The following is a 16,656-nucleotide window of genomic DNA, read 5'->3' as shown; positions in this document are numbered from 1 at the left end:
CAAAGAATATCCAGAGAATGAAGCTAATTAGATAAGAAAAGTACATTCGAAAGTTGATACTAAATGTATGCTTCTAAATCATGAAAGATTAAAACATTGGGTTTCATGTGTTAAGGATCAGATTAATGCTATTACGCTGTTTACACGCATTCTATTACTTTGCGGTTACATCAGTATCTAGGCTATAGGTTAGGTGTGCATTTAAACAGACTGAAAACAAACGCAAAAACATTCACATTGACCACAGATATCACAAACACGGTTTAGAAAAAGCGGAAATCGTATTGATTGTTTGTTAGATTTCAAAGTGGATTAATGATTCTGCATTTGTAATTGTATCGTAAGCTAAGTCATTTAAACCTTGATTTGCAAATATGCTAATATATATATATATTTTTTTTTTTATTTATTTATATACAGAGTCTGGGGACGAGGCAGCACAGCCTCCTGCATCTCCCCGGGATGAGAGTGGTGGTGAGGAATTCCCACTTCGGAGGGAAGAGGCCCCCCGTGACGAACAGCGCACGGGAGATGATGAAGAGGCCCCGGAAGCACAGGAGGATCCCGCTGAACCCGCGGAACCCGCGGAACCCGAGGTCCCTCAAAGACCCGCACTCCGCCGTGCACGGGCACCCCACCGTGCACGGGTTCAACAGGCACAACAAGAGGAAATAGCGGAGGTGCGGGTTCTACTGGAGTACATAGACCAGATGCGTACCTCCCGGATAGAAAACATAGAAGGACGACGCAGAATACTTGATGGCCAGAATCAAATAATTCAAGGCCAAAATGAAATAATCAGCATACTGAATAGAATACAAGAAGGACAAACAAGAATGTTTAATCTTCATCAGGAAATGTTCACATTTTTCCGGGAGGCGCATGCTGGTCTACCTCCTGTTGCTGGGCCTCTTGTTGCTGGGCCTCTTGCTGCTGGGCCATCTCCTCCTGCCGGCCCATCTCATCCTCCTCCTCAGCCATCTACTCCTCCTCCTCCTCAGCCATCTACTCCTCCTCCTCCTCAGCCATCTACTCATCCTCCTCAGCCATCTTCTCCTCCTCATCCATCTTCTCCTCCTCAGCCATCTACTCCTCACCTTGGTCGTCCCAGTACTCTTCCTTCCACTCCTCCCACAACAGCTCCAAGGAGGACTCTTCGGAGTCGGCAGTTGCCTCTCCCAGAGCCTCAGCCCCGTGGGAAGAGGGGAAGGAAGAGGAAGTAAGTATTTTTTTCCATCTTCAAATTTTTTTTTTATGTAATGTGTAATGGATAGGTATGTGATGATGTGGTTTTCATACACTTGTGGACCACACTCTGTATATAATCGACTTCTATGGGACCGGGTCCATGGAGGAAGATTCTTTGCAGAGTGTGGGTTATAAGTGTGTGAAAACCACATCATCACATACCTATCCTTGTTCATGATATTGATTGGTTTCTGTGATGTGATGTCCAAACTGTTTCCCGAATCGCTAACTAAATTACCATAACAATTATCCATGATGGCATATTACTGTTTGAATGCCAATAACACAGCTTAAAGGGACAGTCAGAAAATTATTGATTACAAAGAAAACACTGTATTACGCATTATAAAGTTTGAAACAACAAAACATGGAGAAATACATGTGTGACTTATGTGCTTACCCTTGTATCTATGACTATGAAAAATGACCACTTATTTGTTGTTCTGACATAACAACATTTTAGATATCAATGATCAATACATGGTCAATAATATGCTGTATGAGCACAAGGTTTTACATATACAAATGCTATCCAAATGCCCTCTAGTGCTCAAATTGTATAATGATTACAAGTACTCTTCAAGATCGAAGAAATGAGCACACCAACCTCATAGGTTTAGATAGCAAATTTAAATAAACCCAGACAAATGTTCAATTGTTGAGAAACATTTGATATCCTTGATATTACAGAATTGACTTTTCGAATAATTTAAAAAAATAAAATTTTTCTAAACTGTCCCTTTAACAACATTACATATGCTAACACATATTTTAAGCTTGTTGGTATATCTACATGTACTTTGTCAAAAAAATTTTTTTAAAATCACATTTATATTGACGTGTTAAATAAAGTCTATTTTCTTTAAGAGACATTATTGTGTTAATATTTTATTGTAAATATTTTTCTTTTAACAATGAATATGGTTTAAAGTCCTTTTAGGAGTGGGGGGGGGGGGGGAAATATGCTAACAAAAATATATTTGAAGATTAAACTATGTGGATCTCATACATGATACAAAAAACAACATTTGCATTCAAGGGACAGTATCCTATATTTTTTACATAACTGTATGTAATAGACACTACTACAAACAACAAGATTAACATATACTGATATCAATATTAAAAAGCTTCAAACACTTGCAAATAAAATAGGGTTAGCTATATTGAAAATATAGATGAACCACCATTACAACCGTAAAACAACACAATACACCATCATTAACATATGAAAAGACCCTTTACACAAACTGGACAAAGCTGGAGATGGTACTCACATGAAACTCAGAGGCTTTGCGAGGAGTAAGAAAATTACTTACATTTTCTTACAACACAAGACAAAATAAACCTATTGGTTAAACAATGGACTATCTAACTAGAGACAAAATCAAATATTTTTATTTATAATGTGAGTGTCTAATGAACCTTTCATAAAATATACAACGAAATTACATTTAGAAGAAGTCGGCATCATATATTTAGCATATGATAAATGCATATTGATTACTTTATTCAAACACAATAGCGCATATTTATTAATTAGATATGTTCAACATTAAACACAACAGTAATTTTTCAGAAAAAGGAACATTGTTGACAAACATATTAAACATGGACTGTAGAGATTTGCACTTGCCTATAAATATCCTATGCATGAAAACATTTTGCTTTCGTTCGTTGATTCAACCAGACATCCAGCAAAAGAGAATGTGTTGGTCTTTATCAGCTACGGGTCAACAATGTAACATGATGCAAATAATACATATTCGCAAGCTTTTTAAAATTGCATGCAGTCACAAACGTTTTTAACGTGCACAAATATTGCGGGACTACGCAATCCAATCAGACGTTTTTTTACCTTTACATGTGCCGTCTTAACATGGCGCTTCCTTGATCACGTAAGAACGCCATCCAATGAAAGGCACATTATTGATCACGTAAGAACGCCCCAAAAAAAAGGCGCATCCTTGATCGCGTCAAAACGCAATCCAATAAAAGGCATATTCCTGATCACGTAAGAACGTCAGTCAATACAAGGAATCATTGGACAGCCTGGCAGGTGACGTCTTAAGCAACATGGCGCATCCGAGATCGCTGAAAAACCGCAGACAATACAAGGACTCAGTGACATCTTGGCATATCACTAAGAAACGTATTTATATTTTAGGAACTAGTATGTGTGTAGATTGCTATCTAGGAATGTCACCAAATCATGAATCATCTTTTCGACTTGACTGTCCCTTGAACTATAGCTATGGTGTATATCTTTAACATTTAAAAGATACACATGAGAAATACATATGCCATTGATGTTTTAAGATATGTTTGGATTGTTGTTGAATAACAATAGTTATACATGTATTGATTAAACGTGTCATTTATTCAAGTTTAATTATTGTCAGCCTACCTATAGCCATATATGGGAGGAGATGTATTTTGTTAACATATTAGTTAACTAATATTCATCATCTACATTATTTGCATTACACACAGAGATTGATTTGGTTACACTTTGACAATAATATAGATTTGAAAATGAAATACAGGTGCTGTCAACATTACAATAAGATTGTTTATTAATAAAACTATATGTCCTTGTTCTTGTAAAAAGGACAAAAACGCTTTACAAATGGAAATACATTCATTTACAATAGTGATCAACATCACTTAAAGGGACATTATTTTGTTTTTAAAAAGAGCATACACATAGTCAATACTATTTAAATAAAATGAACACTTTACAGGGATTATATCATTGTATCAATACTCAGATCATTTGGTAAAGGTGCATCAATTCATGCAGAGTTTATAAATACACACATGGATCTGAACATTTAAATATACATATATACACAAATACAAAAATATATATACATATATAAAGAAATTACTCTGCTAATCATAATCAGGCAATGATAGAGCTAAGAGAAAATAATATAAACACAAATAATAAGATTACATTGGAGATGTTAATCTTAAAGTCATTTACTATTGTCTTACATATATGATTTCATTATAACAAATATATTTGTTAGGTCCCTTTAAGGATAAACAACATAAACTAGAGCTTTCAAAAAATAACAGGAAGAATGAGGACAAAGATTTGTGAAATAAAATGTATTTTATTAGTATGTAAGAAAACATACACAACGTTTATAAATAATCTTGTAAAAATAAGGAATATATGAGCCATATGACAAGGTAACACAGTGCATCACAGTCCATGAAGAGAGTTGCCAAGGGCCAGCATAGCCCCATTGGAGACACATGGCAAGGTAACACAGTGCATCACAGTCCATGAAGAGAGTTGCCAAGGGCCAGCATAGCCCCATTGGAGACACATGACAAGGTAACACAGTGCATCACAGTCCATGAAGAGAGTTGCCAAGGGCCAGCATAGCCCCATTGGAGACACATGGCAAGGTAACACAGTGCATCACAGTCCATGAAGAGAGTTGCCAAGGGCCAGCAGAGCACCATTGGAGACACATGACAAGGTAACACAGTGCATCACAGTCCATGAAGAGAGTTGCCAAGGGCCAGCATAGCCCCATTGGAGACACATGGCAAGGTAACACAGTGCATCACAGTCCATGAAGAGAGTTGCCAAGGGCCAGCAGAGCACCATTGGAGACACATGACAAGGTAACACAGTGCATCACAGTCCATGAAGAGAGTTGCCAAGGGCCAGCATAGCCCCATTGGAGACACATGGCAAGGTAACACAGTGCATCACAGTCCATGAAGAGAGTTGCCAAGGGCCAGCATAGCCCCATTGGAGACACATGGCAAGGTAACACAGTGCATCACAGTCCATGAAGAGAGTTGCCAAGGGCCAGCATAGCCCCATTGGAGACACATGGCAAGGTAACACAGTGCATCACAGTCCATGAAGAGAGTTGCCAAGGGCCAGCATAGCCCCATTGGAGACACATGACAAGGTAACACAGTGCATCACAGTCCATGAAGAGAGTTGCCAAGGGCCAGCATAGCCCCATTGGAGACACATGGCAAGGTAACACAGTGCATCACAGTCCATGAAGAGAGTTGCCAAGGGCCAGCATAGCCCCATTGGAAACACATGACAAGGTAACACAGTGCATCACAGTCCATGAAGAGAGTTGCCAAGGGCCAGCATAGCCTCATTGGAGACACATGACAAGGTAAAAGAGTGCAACAGGCACAACAATAAACTGATAAAAAGGCCAAATGGCAACAATATAAATACAAATTCAACATGTGGACGGAGGATTATTATCTGCCACCATGGAGCATATCCAGATCCTCCACTTACTGGTCATCCTCTTCATTGTCCTATGCATGTCCAGCTCCAGATTCAGGCCTTGAACGTAATTGCATAATTTCACGCAGAGTCAAGTCCTGAACCCGGAGCTGGGCCTGCATGGTGTCGTTCATCCCTCTCAGGACAGCTGCGTTCCTCAACACGGCCTGCTCTACTCTTGCTATCCCTTCTAGCATGAGCCATGCTGAGTCACAGCCTAAAATAAAATAAAATTAAATATTAAGGATAATTACACAACAGAATAAAAGATTTTAATACATACATTGTCATCATAAAGACAAATAATTATTTACATAAATTATTTTTCATATATTCTTTACACATGAATTAGGTTATTCAGACAGACAGAAATCATTAAAGGCTCATGTTACTCAAACATGTTGTCCCCTTTAATTGGTTTTAGATGATCCACTTATACAGCTTGAGTGTATCAAATCTTGTTAAAGGATTTACATTGTACTTACATCAGCAATTTAAAAATTCAATTTAGACTGTGGTAGGCACACCTATCCTTAAACATTTTGGCATTGAGGACAAGCTGTGTAAACATAGCAACCAGAAGAAATTACATTCCCACTGGGTTAGACAAGAGATAATGTATCCACATTTGGACATAAAATTTTGGATCCAAGTAGTGGTGTTTGGTATATGTAGTGATATCCAATTAAAGGGACACTGAACCTAAATATTTAATGGACTGATTCAGATAGAGCATGACATGACAAATCTTTAGAAATTACACATATTCATTATATGTTTTAATTGTCAAGCTATATTTTGAATGCAAGAATGTTGGTTTTTATGGAAGCCAATATTTGTTGATGAACTTTGTTTGTGCATGCTGGTTGATGGATACATTCATCCAACAATAAAGAAATGATGGCCACATTTATTTTATTGTTTAAACTAATTATAGGAATAAGTTGTTTTCCATAAATATATCAAGAGAATGACGAATAATTCATAAGAGTATTCTATTATACATTGGCTTAACATTGCATGCTGGATTTGAATCACAATTTAACCAATTTAACTTCACTGTACCTTTAAGTATCTTATAAAGTGTATTTAGAATGATACTTACAGCTGTGCCTGGGAAGGACAATCTGACACCCAGGACAATGAAGGTTGAAACAGGGGGGAGGGATGGGATTGGCTTGGGGAGGGATGGGAATGGCTTGGGGAGTGGTGAGCTGCCGCTCCAGGGTAGGCCGTACAGCTGGGGAGTGGGGAGTTTGGGTCTGGGCAGCTGTACGGGCCAGAATACGGGGAGAGCGGCGAAGGGGGGTGTATGGGCGTTTTTTGGGAGGGACAGGATATGAAATATGGGAAGGGCTGGCAGTGGTCGGGGCATGGTCATGAGTTTGGTGATGGGAAGGGCTCTGGGTGTGTGCAGAGGTGTGGCCATGGTCAGGGGTGTGTGCACGGGGAGGGGTCTGTGACTGGGCAGGGGCGGAATCCAGATGACCAGAAGTGGTGGATCCATCTGAAAATGTAAAAGAAATATATTAACATCTCATACATCCTGACATCAAATCAATGCATTTCAAATTGATTATGTTTTCAATATACTTCGAAGTGTGTTTGAATCTGTAAACTATTCTGAAATGAGGATATGGTATCTATATAGGCACTCAGATGAATCTCAATGACTGTCTGTACAATTTGAAACTTATTATTGTGTTTTGGCATGGAATATGCATGTGACATAATGATGGCATGAATTATATATTCTTAAAAAAATATATACAAGCAGATTTTCATGCTGCCTGATATAGAAAGGGGGCAGTAGTGTATTTGAACAGACAAATAATATTCCTTTTTAAAGGGAAAAAGCTGTAGACTTTGAATGTCTTCAATAAAATGATTTAAAAAAAAGAAACATGTTGGAAACATGATAGATATATTTCACATACCATCAGACTCCAAGGCAGCCTCTTCCTCCTCCATCCCACATGTGACATCAATCTCTGTAAAACATAACATGTTGTGTACACCTTAAGATCAGATATTATAACATATGTTACTGTTGCTCAAATACGCACATCAATGTTGCATTAAAGATATACACACACAAAGTTATGATTTACATCATTTTGATGGAGCATACAAATGACAATAGATTTGTTATTGTCAATAAATCAGAATATTAATGTATTGTTTGTCTTAATGTTAAATTCATAAAAGCATAGTACATAGAACATTTAAGATTTCTCATGTGTGTATCACTTGATGACTGTTGTCAAAAAAACAAATTGAAAAAAACATATGTTAGACATCTTATGAATAACAAATGTGTAGACTAATAAAGTAGAAATTATTAATCGCTCAATATAAAAAATAAATATATAATCAGAAGATAAATTCTATGATTTTTTATAATGTTATGCTTCATCGGAATCATGATCATAATATTGATTAGCAATACACCTTCAATTACATATAAATGAGTCAATGGACTTACCAGGAGACCGCAAAGGCGGCTCTATGTCACTGCTGGATTCCTGTGGGCTTCCCACACCAACTCTCTCTATGAATGATATAGATATATATTATTAAACACATTTTGGATATCACTAAATCACATCTGTCTAGAATTTTAACATTAATCAACTTTAAAATGTGAAGAATAGAGCAGTCATTACACCAGAAAATGCTTGATTGAATCAAGGGGATTCTGTAAACATATCTGTATTGAACATATGTTTAATGTCAGACTACATTAGACATCAAATTCATCTCAGATGCTGCTATTGCATATCTAAATATACCCAATGATCAATGTTCTTAACCCTTTAAGGACACAGCTTTCACTTAGCTCAATTGTTTTATGACGGAATAATTCCGTCATATGTCCTTAAGAAGTTACAAGAATACACACAAACCACATATTGAGGAGCATCTGTTGACAAATCTAAACAAACATGTGTCACATCGACCCATTTTTTCAATGTACAGTAATCTTGTTTAGGACACAACACATATTTATCACAATACATAACAAACTTGATTATTACAAATATGTAATCATGGTGCTGTTAGAGTATGCAGATATCTATAAAGTAACTCCAACAGATAATTAGATTTATATATCAATAGTTTTTAATAAAAATAATGTAAAGATGAATGAATCTATTTTGTCTTAAAGGGACACTGACATGATTAATTTAAATAATTGATTTCTATGTTCAAACTGTAAAAAATGATTTAACATTGACTCCTATTATAATTAGAATGTTGCTCGATATTAATCTTAAAGGCAGATAAGGAATATTGGATTCAATAAATATTGTTTGTTGAAGGTATCCACCAATCATCAATATAAACCCAGGTTGGTCAACAAATATTTAGATGCACATAAACGTACTTTCTTTATTTTAAACTACATTTAGCAATAGAATATGTCACATATGATGATAGTATTATATTTTATGTTTATTAATATTGCATACTGTATGTGAAAGACAATATTAATAATTGTAGCTCAGTATCCCTTTAATCTAAAATTAAATAGATTCCACAATGTTGTTGTTTGTTAATGAATTATCTACTCCATATGTTGATGTAATGAATGGTATTGAGCATGCAATTAAAATCAAATATGTTATTTAAGGATATCCGAATAATTATATAATTTTCATCTATTAAATAGACATTACATATAAATATTGAACAATGTGTATTTAGTATGTAATGTTCATTCCATGTTTCTAAGACAAATGTCAATTAAAATGAGACATACCATACTGTGACAAGCCCTGGCTTGAGGATCCAGCAGCCACATCCATATCTGTAATATATTAAATGAGGATTGCATATCATTAATACTAATCATGCCATGTTTAAAATATTTACATTAATAACAAATCAATAGAAAAATATTAATCCTTTGGTAGTCCCATGAGTTAATAGTTTCCGCAATTAAATTAATGATAAATATATCCTGGACTCTTATTTTCAATCAGTTGTGTTGTTTACTGTATCTTTAAGAATATCTGCTTGTTATTACATAATCATCAATTGATGGCCATATGTTATAATTTATTAGTATTATTCGTTTTTTATTAGATATAATATTTAAAATAAGAATACTGTATTCTTCACTAATCTAAGAATTTCCATTTAATTTTTAACAACATGTATAAAGCAATGCCACTTTCCGCAAACCCATGTTAACGTGGATGAGAAATGCCATTTTCGCGATCATTGCGCAATGATTCCAAGCGGAATTACGCATCCGTCATTTGAACAACATGTATAAAGCAATGCCACTTTCCGCAAACCCATGTTAACGTGGATGAGAAATGCCATTTTCGCGATCATTGCGCAATGATTCCAAGCGGAATTACGCATCCGTCATTTGAACAACATGTATAAAGCAATGCCACTTTCCGCAAACCCATGTTAACGTGGATGCGAAATTACATTTCCGCTCTGTGACGCATACTCTGTAGAGCGCAAGAAACATCATTCCTATTTCATGTGTCAATAATCTAAAATCAGATATCTAAACATCATATGTAGTGTATGTTGTGAGATCTGTATAGGTTTAGTATGTGACTAAATACACATTTTTGATTTTTAAAATTATAAATATTATATGAAGTTGGATAATTACCTGGTTCAGATTCTCTATCGGCTCCTCCCAGGCCACCGGACGGAGAAGCAGCTGCCCTGGCCCCCGCGTCAGGACTTTCAGATCCCGCAGCTGGGAGGGAAGAAGAGGAGGCCGAGGATGGCGAGGATCTAAATCTTTTGGGGACCCGGAGATTGAGGAGCTCGCATAAAGTCACCTCATAAGGGAGTAGGTACAGTTTCCGCGGGGCCTTTCTTTGGCCCCCTCTTTTACGGGCTTGTACCCAGTCCCTTATGAGGTTGACTTTTTTCGATAAAAGCAACCTCATATCTCCGAATCTCCTCATGATCTGATCCTGGGTCCTCTGGACGTCACACACCAATCTAACCGCATTGGTGATAGACTCCCAGAGGGCCTTCTTAACAGGCGCATCTGTCGAGCTCCTCTTGTTCCCAAACAGCTGGGGATAAAAGTCCTTGACGGCGTGGACCAGTGCAGCGCTCTCCTCCTTGGTGAACCTGGGAACTGACATGCCTGCTGGGTTGTCCAATAAATATATTATAATAATATAAACTGCCTGCAGGCATTAGAGAACTGACAAAGATGGCAACGTGTAATGGACTTTTATATGGTGAAGTAAACATGAGATGCACCATGGGACAATTTATCTGTACATCTGATTGGATAAAAGTTTGAAATATTGTTATAATGTCTGTGAGACCATCCTGACTCAAGTTGTGTTTGTGTGATGAACTCTGATTGGCCGTTCCTTAATGTTTCATATCTTAGTAACTTCCTTACACATACCGCTTGGTGGTGCTGTAACTTCATTTTTCATGTAGACTTATTTGTAACTCATGGGCCTGTCATGCGGATATGTGTGACGCAGATTTAATATCCGGGATCCGTGAAATATTAATGATTAAATACTCTTTAAAATCTAATACTGTCACATTATTAATGTTGTAGACATTTCTCGGTTTAATAACGGTCTGTTTCTTTAATACAAATACACATTTAATATTGTATGTCTTTATTGTTCTTTAAATAAATTTATTGTGAAGTATTGACATTGCTCTATTAAATGTATTTATAATGCACATTGATTGTGTGCTATTGCGTGACATTACACTAATGTTTAAATATGCTAATCTGGTGTTTGAAGATGCGTTTCCCACGCAATATTTATTAATGTTAAAATTCCGGTTAGAATGTCAGTAACTTGGATAATCTGTTTATAAATGTTAAACTACAGCTTTGTTATTCGCAAATAAACCTCGAGCTTGTATTTCTCTGAAGTGCTCATATATGTTATTGTGCAATGGCGTCTTTAGTTTTAAAGAGACATTACAAACAAACAATTGTATCAAATGATCTGTAGAGATAGAAGATTGTTTAGACTTTAAACTGTAAATCATTTTCTCTTAGTATTTATATATCCTCAACAGAAGAAATTTAAATGCACATGGTTGAGACAATCACATAAGGCATCTCTGTGCATCCACCAATCTTCATCTACTGAGCCTATCTCGATATGCTTTTCAAGCAAAGTATGTCAAGATAGGAAGAGAAGTAAATACACTCTTTAAATCTCTTAAAGGGACACTGTCCAAACAAATTTACCATTGGTGATTGAGCATGAAATGTTAATCAACTTTATTATTTAATACGATTATCAAATGTTAAGTTATCTTGTTATGTTTCTTTGCAAATCAATAATGATATTTTATATTACGGACAATTGTTTAATAAAAACCTGGGTTGTCCTTGACGATTGTTGCATCAATTATTCCAAACAATCAAGTTCTGTCCAGAGTACTGAAGCAAATAAATTAGCTATTTACTGCCTTATTTCTAAAGTAATGATAGCAACATCACAATGAGCATTCATAATATGAGACAAGTTTTAAAGTTGATTAAAATAGAATACTCATTCAGAATGTATAAATCATTGTTTTTTTAACTGGCTACCTTTAAGTATATTTTGAGTTCATGTCCCTTTAAATAAACATTTCACAATAATGCTTAATATATCATAAACCTAGGCACCTTCCTTTTGCTAAATGAGTCTAACATATGAGTAAAGCAAATTTAGATTAACTTCTAGATTGTTTTACACACTGACTGAAATATATTTATTAAATGAGGTCTTTTTTAGCCTTCAGCGTAGAGGGACATTAAGCTATATGTTATGTATGCATTTTGTATAATAATCTTATATTTGACCAACTTAATATGTTTTGTTATTCAATCATTATATTGTAATTATATATATTCGTGGATTAAATACATCTCTACATAGGCTATTTTGATGCTGATTGTTGTTTGCATATAGATGCCTTATATCATTGACTAAGATATGTGCATTTATTTTTATTTTAACAAGTATATTTAAAGACTGAATGTAATTCTATAGTACATTCTAAATATGTTTAAATTCTTGTATGATATTTGTAACAATCTATACAAAATATACATTTTGAATGACCCCTTTAAGGACCCAAACATATTGTATTTTGATTTAACATTGACAAAATAAACTAAAGGGGAAATTACATTCTATATAGATATTTGATGTCTAACCCAAGAGGTAAGATTGTAATAAATACATAATATTACTAAGTATAGTTAAATGACTCCACTAGAAAATTACATAGATTAACCTGGCATCCAATAACTAATTTTTTAAAAATATCAAGTTAAATGACCTACCATTTATAAATGTAATAATTGTAAAATATTTTCTAATAATGTTTTGAGATACCTAAGGAAGATACATGATCTTATACAATTCTTTTTACATTCAACAACACTGTCACTTTCATGTAATTGAACCACTTCACCTTATTAAATGTTAAAACAATCATAATATTACTACATATCCTAAATATTTTTAATATATACTTTTTCAATATAAAAGCATTGAAGAATCTGACTCCCCAATTAATGTTAAAAGATATATTTTAATATTCTCGGAAGATTTTTATTTTCTACTATTAATGCATTATTTTCTCTTATGCATGTGCTTGTCAAATAGCCAACTACCAGTCATGGGAGTCCAAGTTTTATTTATTTACAGATTATATTGATATATATTAGAATCTGTTAAAAATAAACATATATTTAATAGAAAATAATTAAATATTCCAGGAAGTCATCAGATGCCAATCTGAAATGACAAATAATAAAAATGGAACAAAGTTAATACACACGTTGTAAAATATTCATAAAATACATTTAAAATCATATGGTGTCTATGCTCTAACTTTGATCAACATTTTTTAAAGATAATCATTACATTGATTTTAAATTAATGAAATACATACACCATTATATTGTTGATTAAAAATTATATTTAAATATCAAAAATTAAAATTATACATAATAATGTATATCACATGTAAACAATATATGTATGCTGAACATAAATGTAATATTTCATGTCCATTCAAATACCTCTATATCAACTATAATATGTATTCCTTTTTCTGATTGTGATCCCTAAATATCTCATTAAGAACTAAATATGACTAATGTATGTAAGCTACTAATATTCTACAGTCTTCACTAGCATGCATTGGTACACCAACCTGGACAATGCATGGTCTTTGAAAGTCAATTCAGGGGTAAACAGTTGATCTTCAATAGGTGTCTTATTCATCAGTTCATTAAATAGAGGACTGGGAAATACCATCTAAAAAAGTACAATCATCTAAGTGTCTGATTGTGATCCCTAAATATCTAATTAAGAACTAAATATGACTAATGTATGTAAGCTACTAATATTCTACAGTCTTCACTAGCATGCATTGGTACACCAACCTGGACAATGCATGGTCTTTGAAAGTCAATTCAGGGGTAAACAGTTGATCTTCAATAGGTGTCTTATTCATCAGTTCATTAAATAGAGGACTGGGAAATACCATCTAAAAAAGTACAATCATCTAAGTGTCTGATTGTGATCCCTAAATATCTAATTAAGAACTAAATATGACTAATGTATGTAAGCTACTAATATTCTACAGTCTTCACTAGCATGCATTGGTACACCAACCTGGACAATGCATGGTCTTTGAAAGTCAATTCAGGGGTAAACAGTTGATCTTCAATAGGTGTATTATTCATCAGTTCATTAAATAGAGGACTGGGAAATACCATCTACAAAATAGAAAATCATCTAAGTGTCTCCAATAGGATGTCTCCACAGCCTTATTCTATCAAATAGTTTGCACTTACCATGTGAACATGTATTTGTATGGTTTTCAAGGTCAGCAGAATTGAAATATAATGCCAGACATGATCCCATTGGTATAATTCAATTTCAATCTTGGCTTTTTCCCCACTGTCAGTCTTGGAAATCTTCACTGTCAGGCTTCAAATTGTTCCCTTTCAGTCTTTAGATTAAGTCATCTCCCTAATGTAAGAAATTATATATAAAGATTTCATACAAGTGTGTGAATCAGTTCTGTACCCCTCTCCCACCCCCCATTTCATAATAAATATCTATCACTAGCTTACTAAGCCTGTGTATGAACCTGTGTTATTTTCTATCAAGTGTGAAGATGAGTCATATTGAGCAGAACAAACCTCTGTGTGACATTGAACCATAGTCATTCTAGAGTATCCCTTTCTGATTATGTACATTTTAAGTAATGTGTAAACAAAGTTATATTTTTTAAAATGTATGCCATATGATGTATTTGTGTACAAATCATGCCAGCAACAGTCCATACATTTCTACTTACCATCTGATGTCCTCTTTAAAAACCAGGTGGCAAAGACTCGCTATAGGACCCAATGCCCAGAGCATCACCTATATTATGAGAAATAAAGATTATTCTAACATTTGATCAATACTAACATGTTTGCACAATTCTCTACTTGTCATTTCCCTAGAGTTCACATCTATTGAAAATACTCCAGTGTAACTTCTATTATTTACCGTCTAAAGTGGCGGTTGATGACGTCTGCTCTGACATCAAGTCCCTCGTCCTGGAATTCCCCCTCTAGAACAGGATCATCCTCCTCATCTCTGAGGAGGTCTCTGTCCACCGGGACGGCCTGCAGCATCCCAGCCCGCTGTGCAATATTATGCAGGACGCTACAGGCTACAACGATCTTAGCCACCTTCTTTGGGTTGTACTGGAGTGCTCCTCCAGAACGGTCCAGGCACCTGAATCTCATCTTCAGGAGCCCGAACATCCTTTCAACCACCGCCCTGGTTCTCTTATGAGCCCTATTGTAGCGCTCCTCAGACACATCAGTTGGGCTACGCAAGGGGGTAATGAGCCAAGGCCGGCTCATGTACCCAGAATCACCTATAAATTTAGAACAGAACATAATTCAAACAGAATACTTAAACTAGTATATTGTTGTATAAATATATTTTTTTAAAACCATAATCCATATTAAAAGTTGTCAGAAACATAAAAAAAAATAAATAAATTTATATATAATTCTGTATCTTGCCATTTCATCTAAGACATGCTACATATGCGTATTTCTCCTAAACCAAACCTTGTGTAAAATGCTAACTACATGGTTACATTGCATTCTCTATCTGAACACTTAAGGTAAGACATGCTACATATCTGCATTTCAATAAAACTAGACATTAGCAGAAAAAGACAATGACAGGGTTAAATTGCATGAGATAATATCTTTCCATTTCATCTAAGACATGCTACATATGCGTATTTCTCCAAAACCAAACCTTGTGTAAAATGCTAACTACATGGTTACATTGCATTCTCTATCTGAACACTTAAGGTAAGACATGCTACATATCTGCATTTCAATAAAACTAGACATTAGCGGAAAAAGACAATGACAGGGTTAAATTGCATGAGATAATATCTTGCCTTTTCATCTAAGACATGCTACATATGCGTATTTCTCCTAAACCAAACCTTGTGTAAAATGCTAACTACATGGTTACATTGCATTCTCTATCTGAACACTTAAGGTAAGACATGCTACATATCTGCATTTCAATAAAACTAGACATTAGCGGAAAAAGACAATGACAGGGTTAAATTGCATGAGATAATATCTTGCCTTTTCATCTAAGACATGCTACATATGCGTATTTCTCCTAAACCAAACCTTGTGTAAAATGCTAACTACATGGTTACATTGCATTCTCTATCTGAACACTTAAGGTAAGACATGCTACATATCTGCATTTCAATAAAACTAGACATTAGCGGAAAAAGACAATGACAGGGTTAAATTGCATGAGATAATATCTTGCCATTTCATCTAAGACATGCTACATATGCGTATTTCTCCTAAACCAAACCTTGTGTAAAATGCTAACTACATGGTTACATTGCATTCTCTATCTGAACACTTAAGGTAAGACATGCTACATATCTGCATTTCAATAAAACTAGACATTAGCAGAAAAAGACAATGACAGGGTTAAATTGCATGAGATAATATCTTGCCTTTTCATCTAAGACATGCTACATATACGTATTTCTCCTAAACCAAACCTTGTGTAAAATGCTAACTACATGGTTACATT

The sequence above is a fragment of the Bombina bombina genome, chromosome 9, assembly GCF_027579735.1.
Source record: "Bombina bombina isolate aBomBom1 chromosome 9, aBomBom1.pri, whole genome shotgun sequence".
NCBI classification, from domain to species: domain Eukaryota; kingdom Metazoa; phylum Chordata; class Amphibia; order Anura; family Bombinatoridae; genus Bombina; species Bombina bombina.
Note: the sequence above shows the minus strand (reverse complement) of the source record.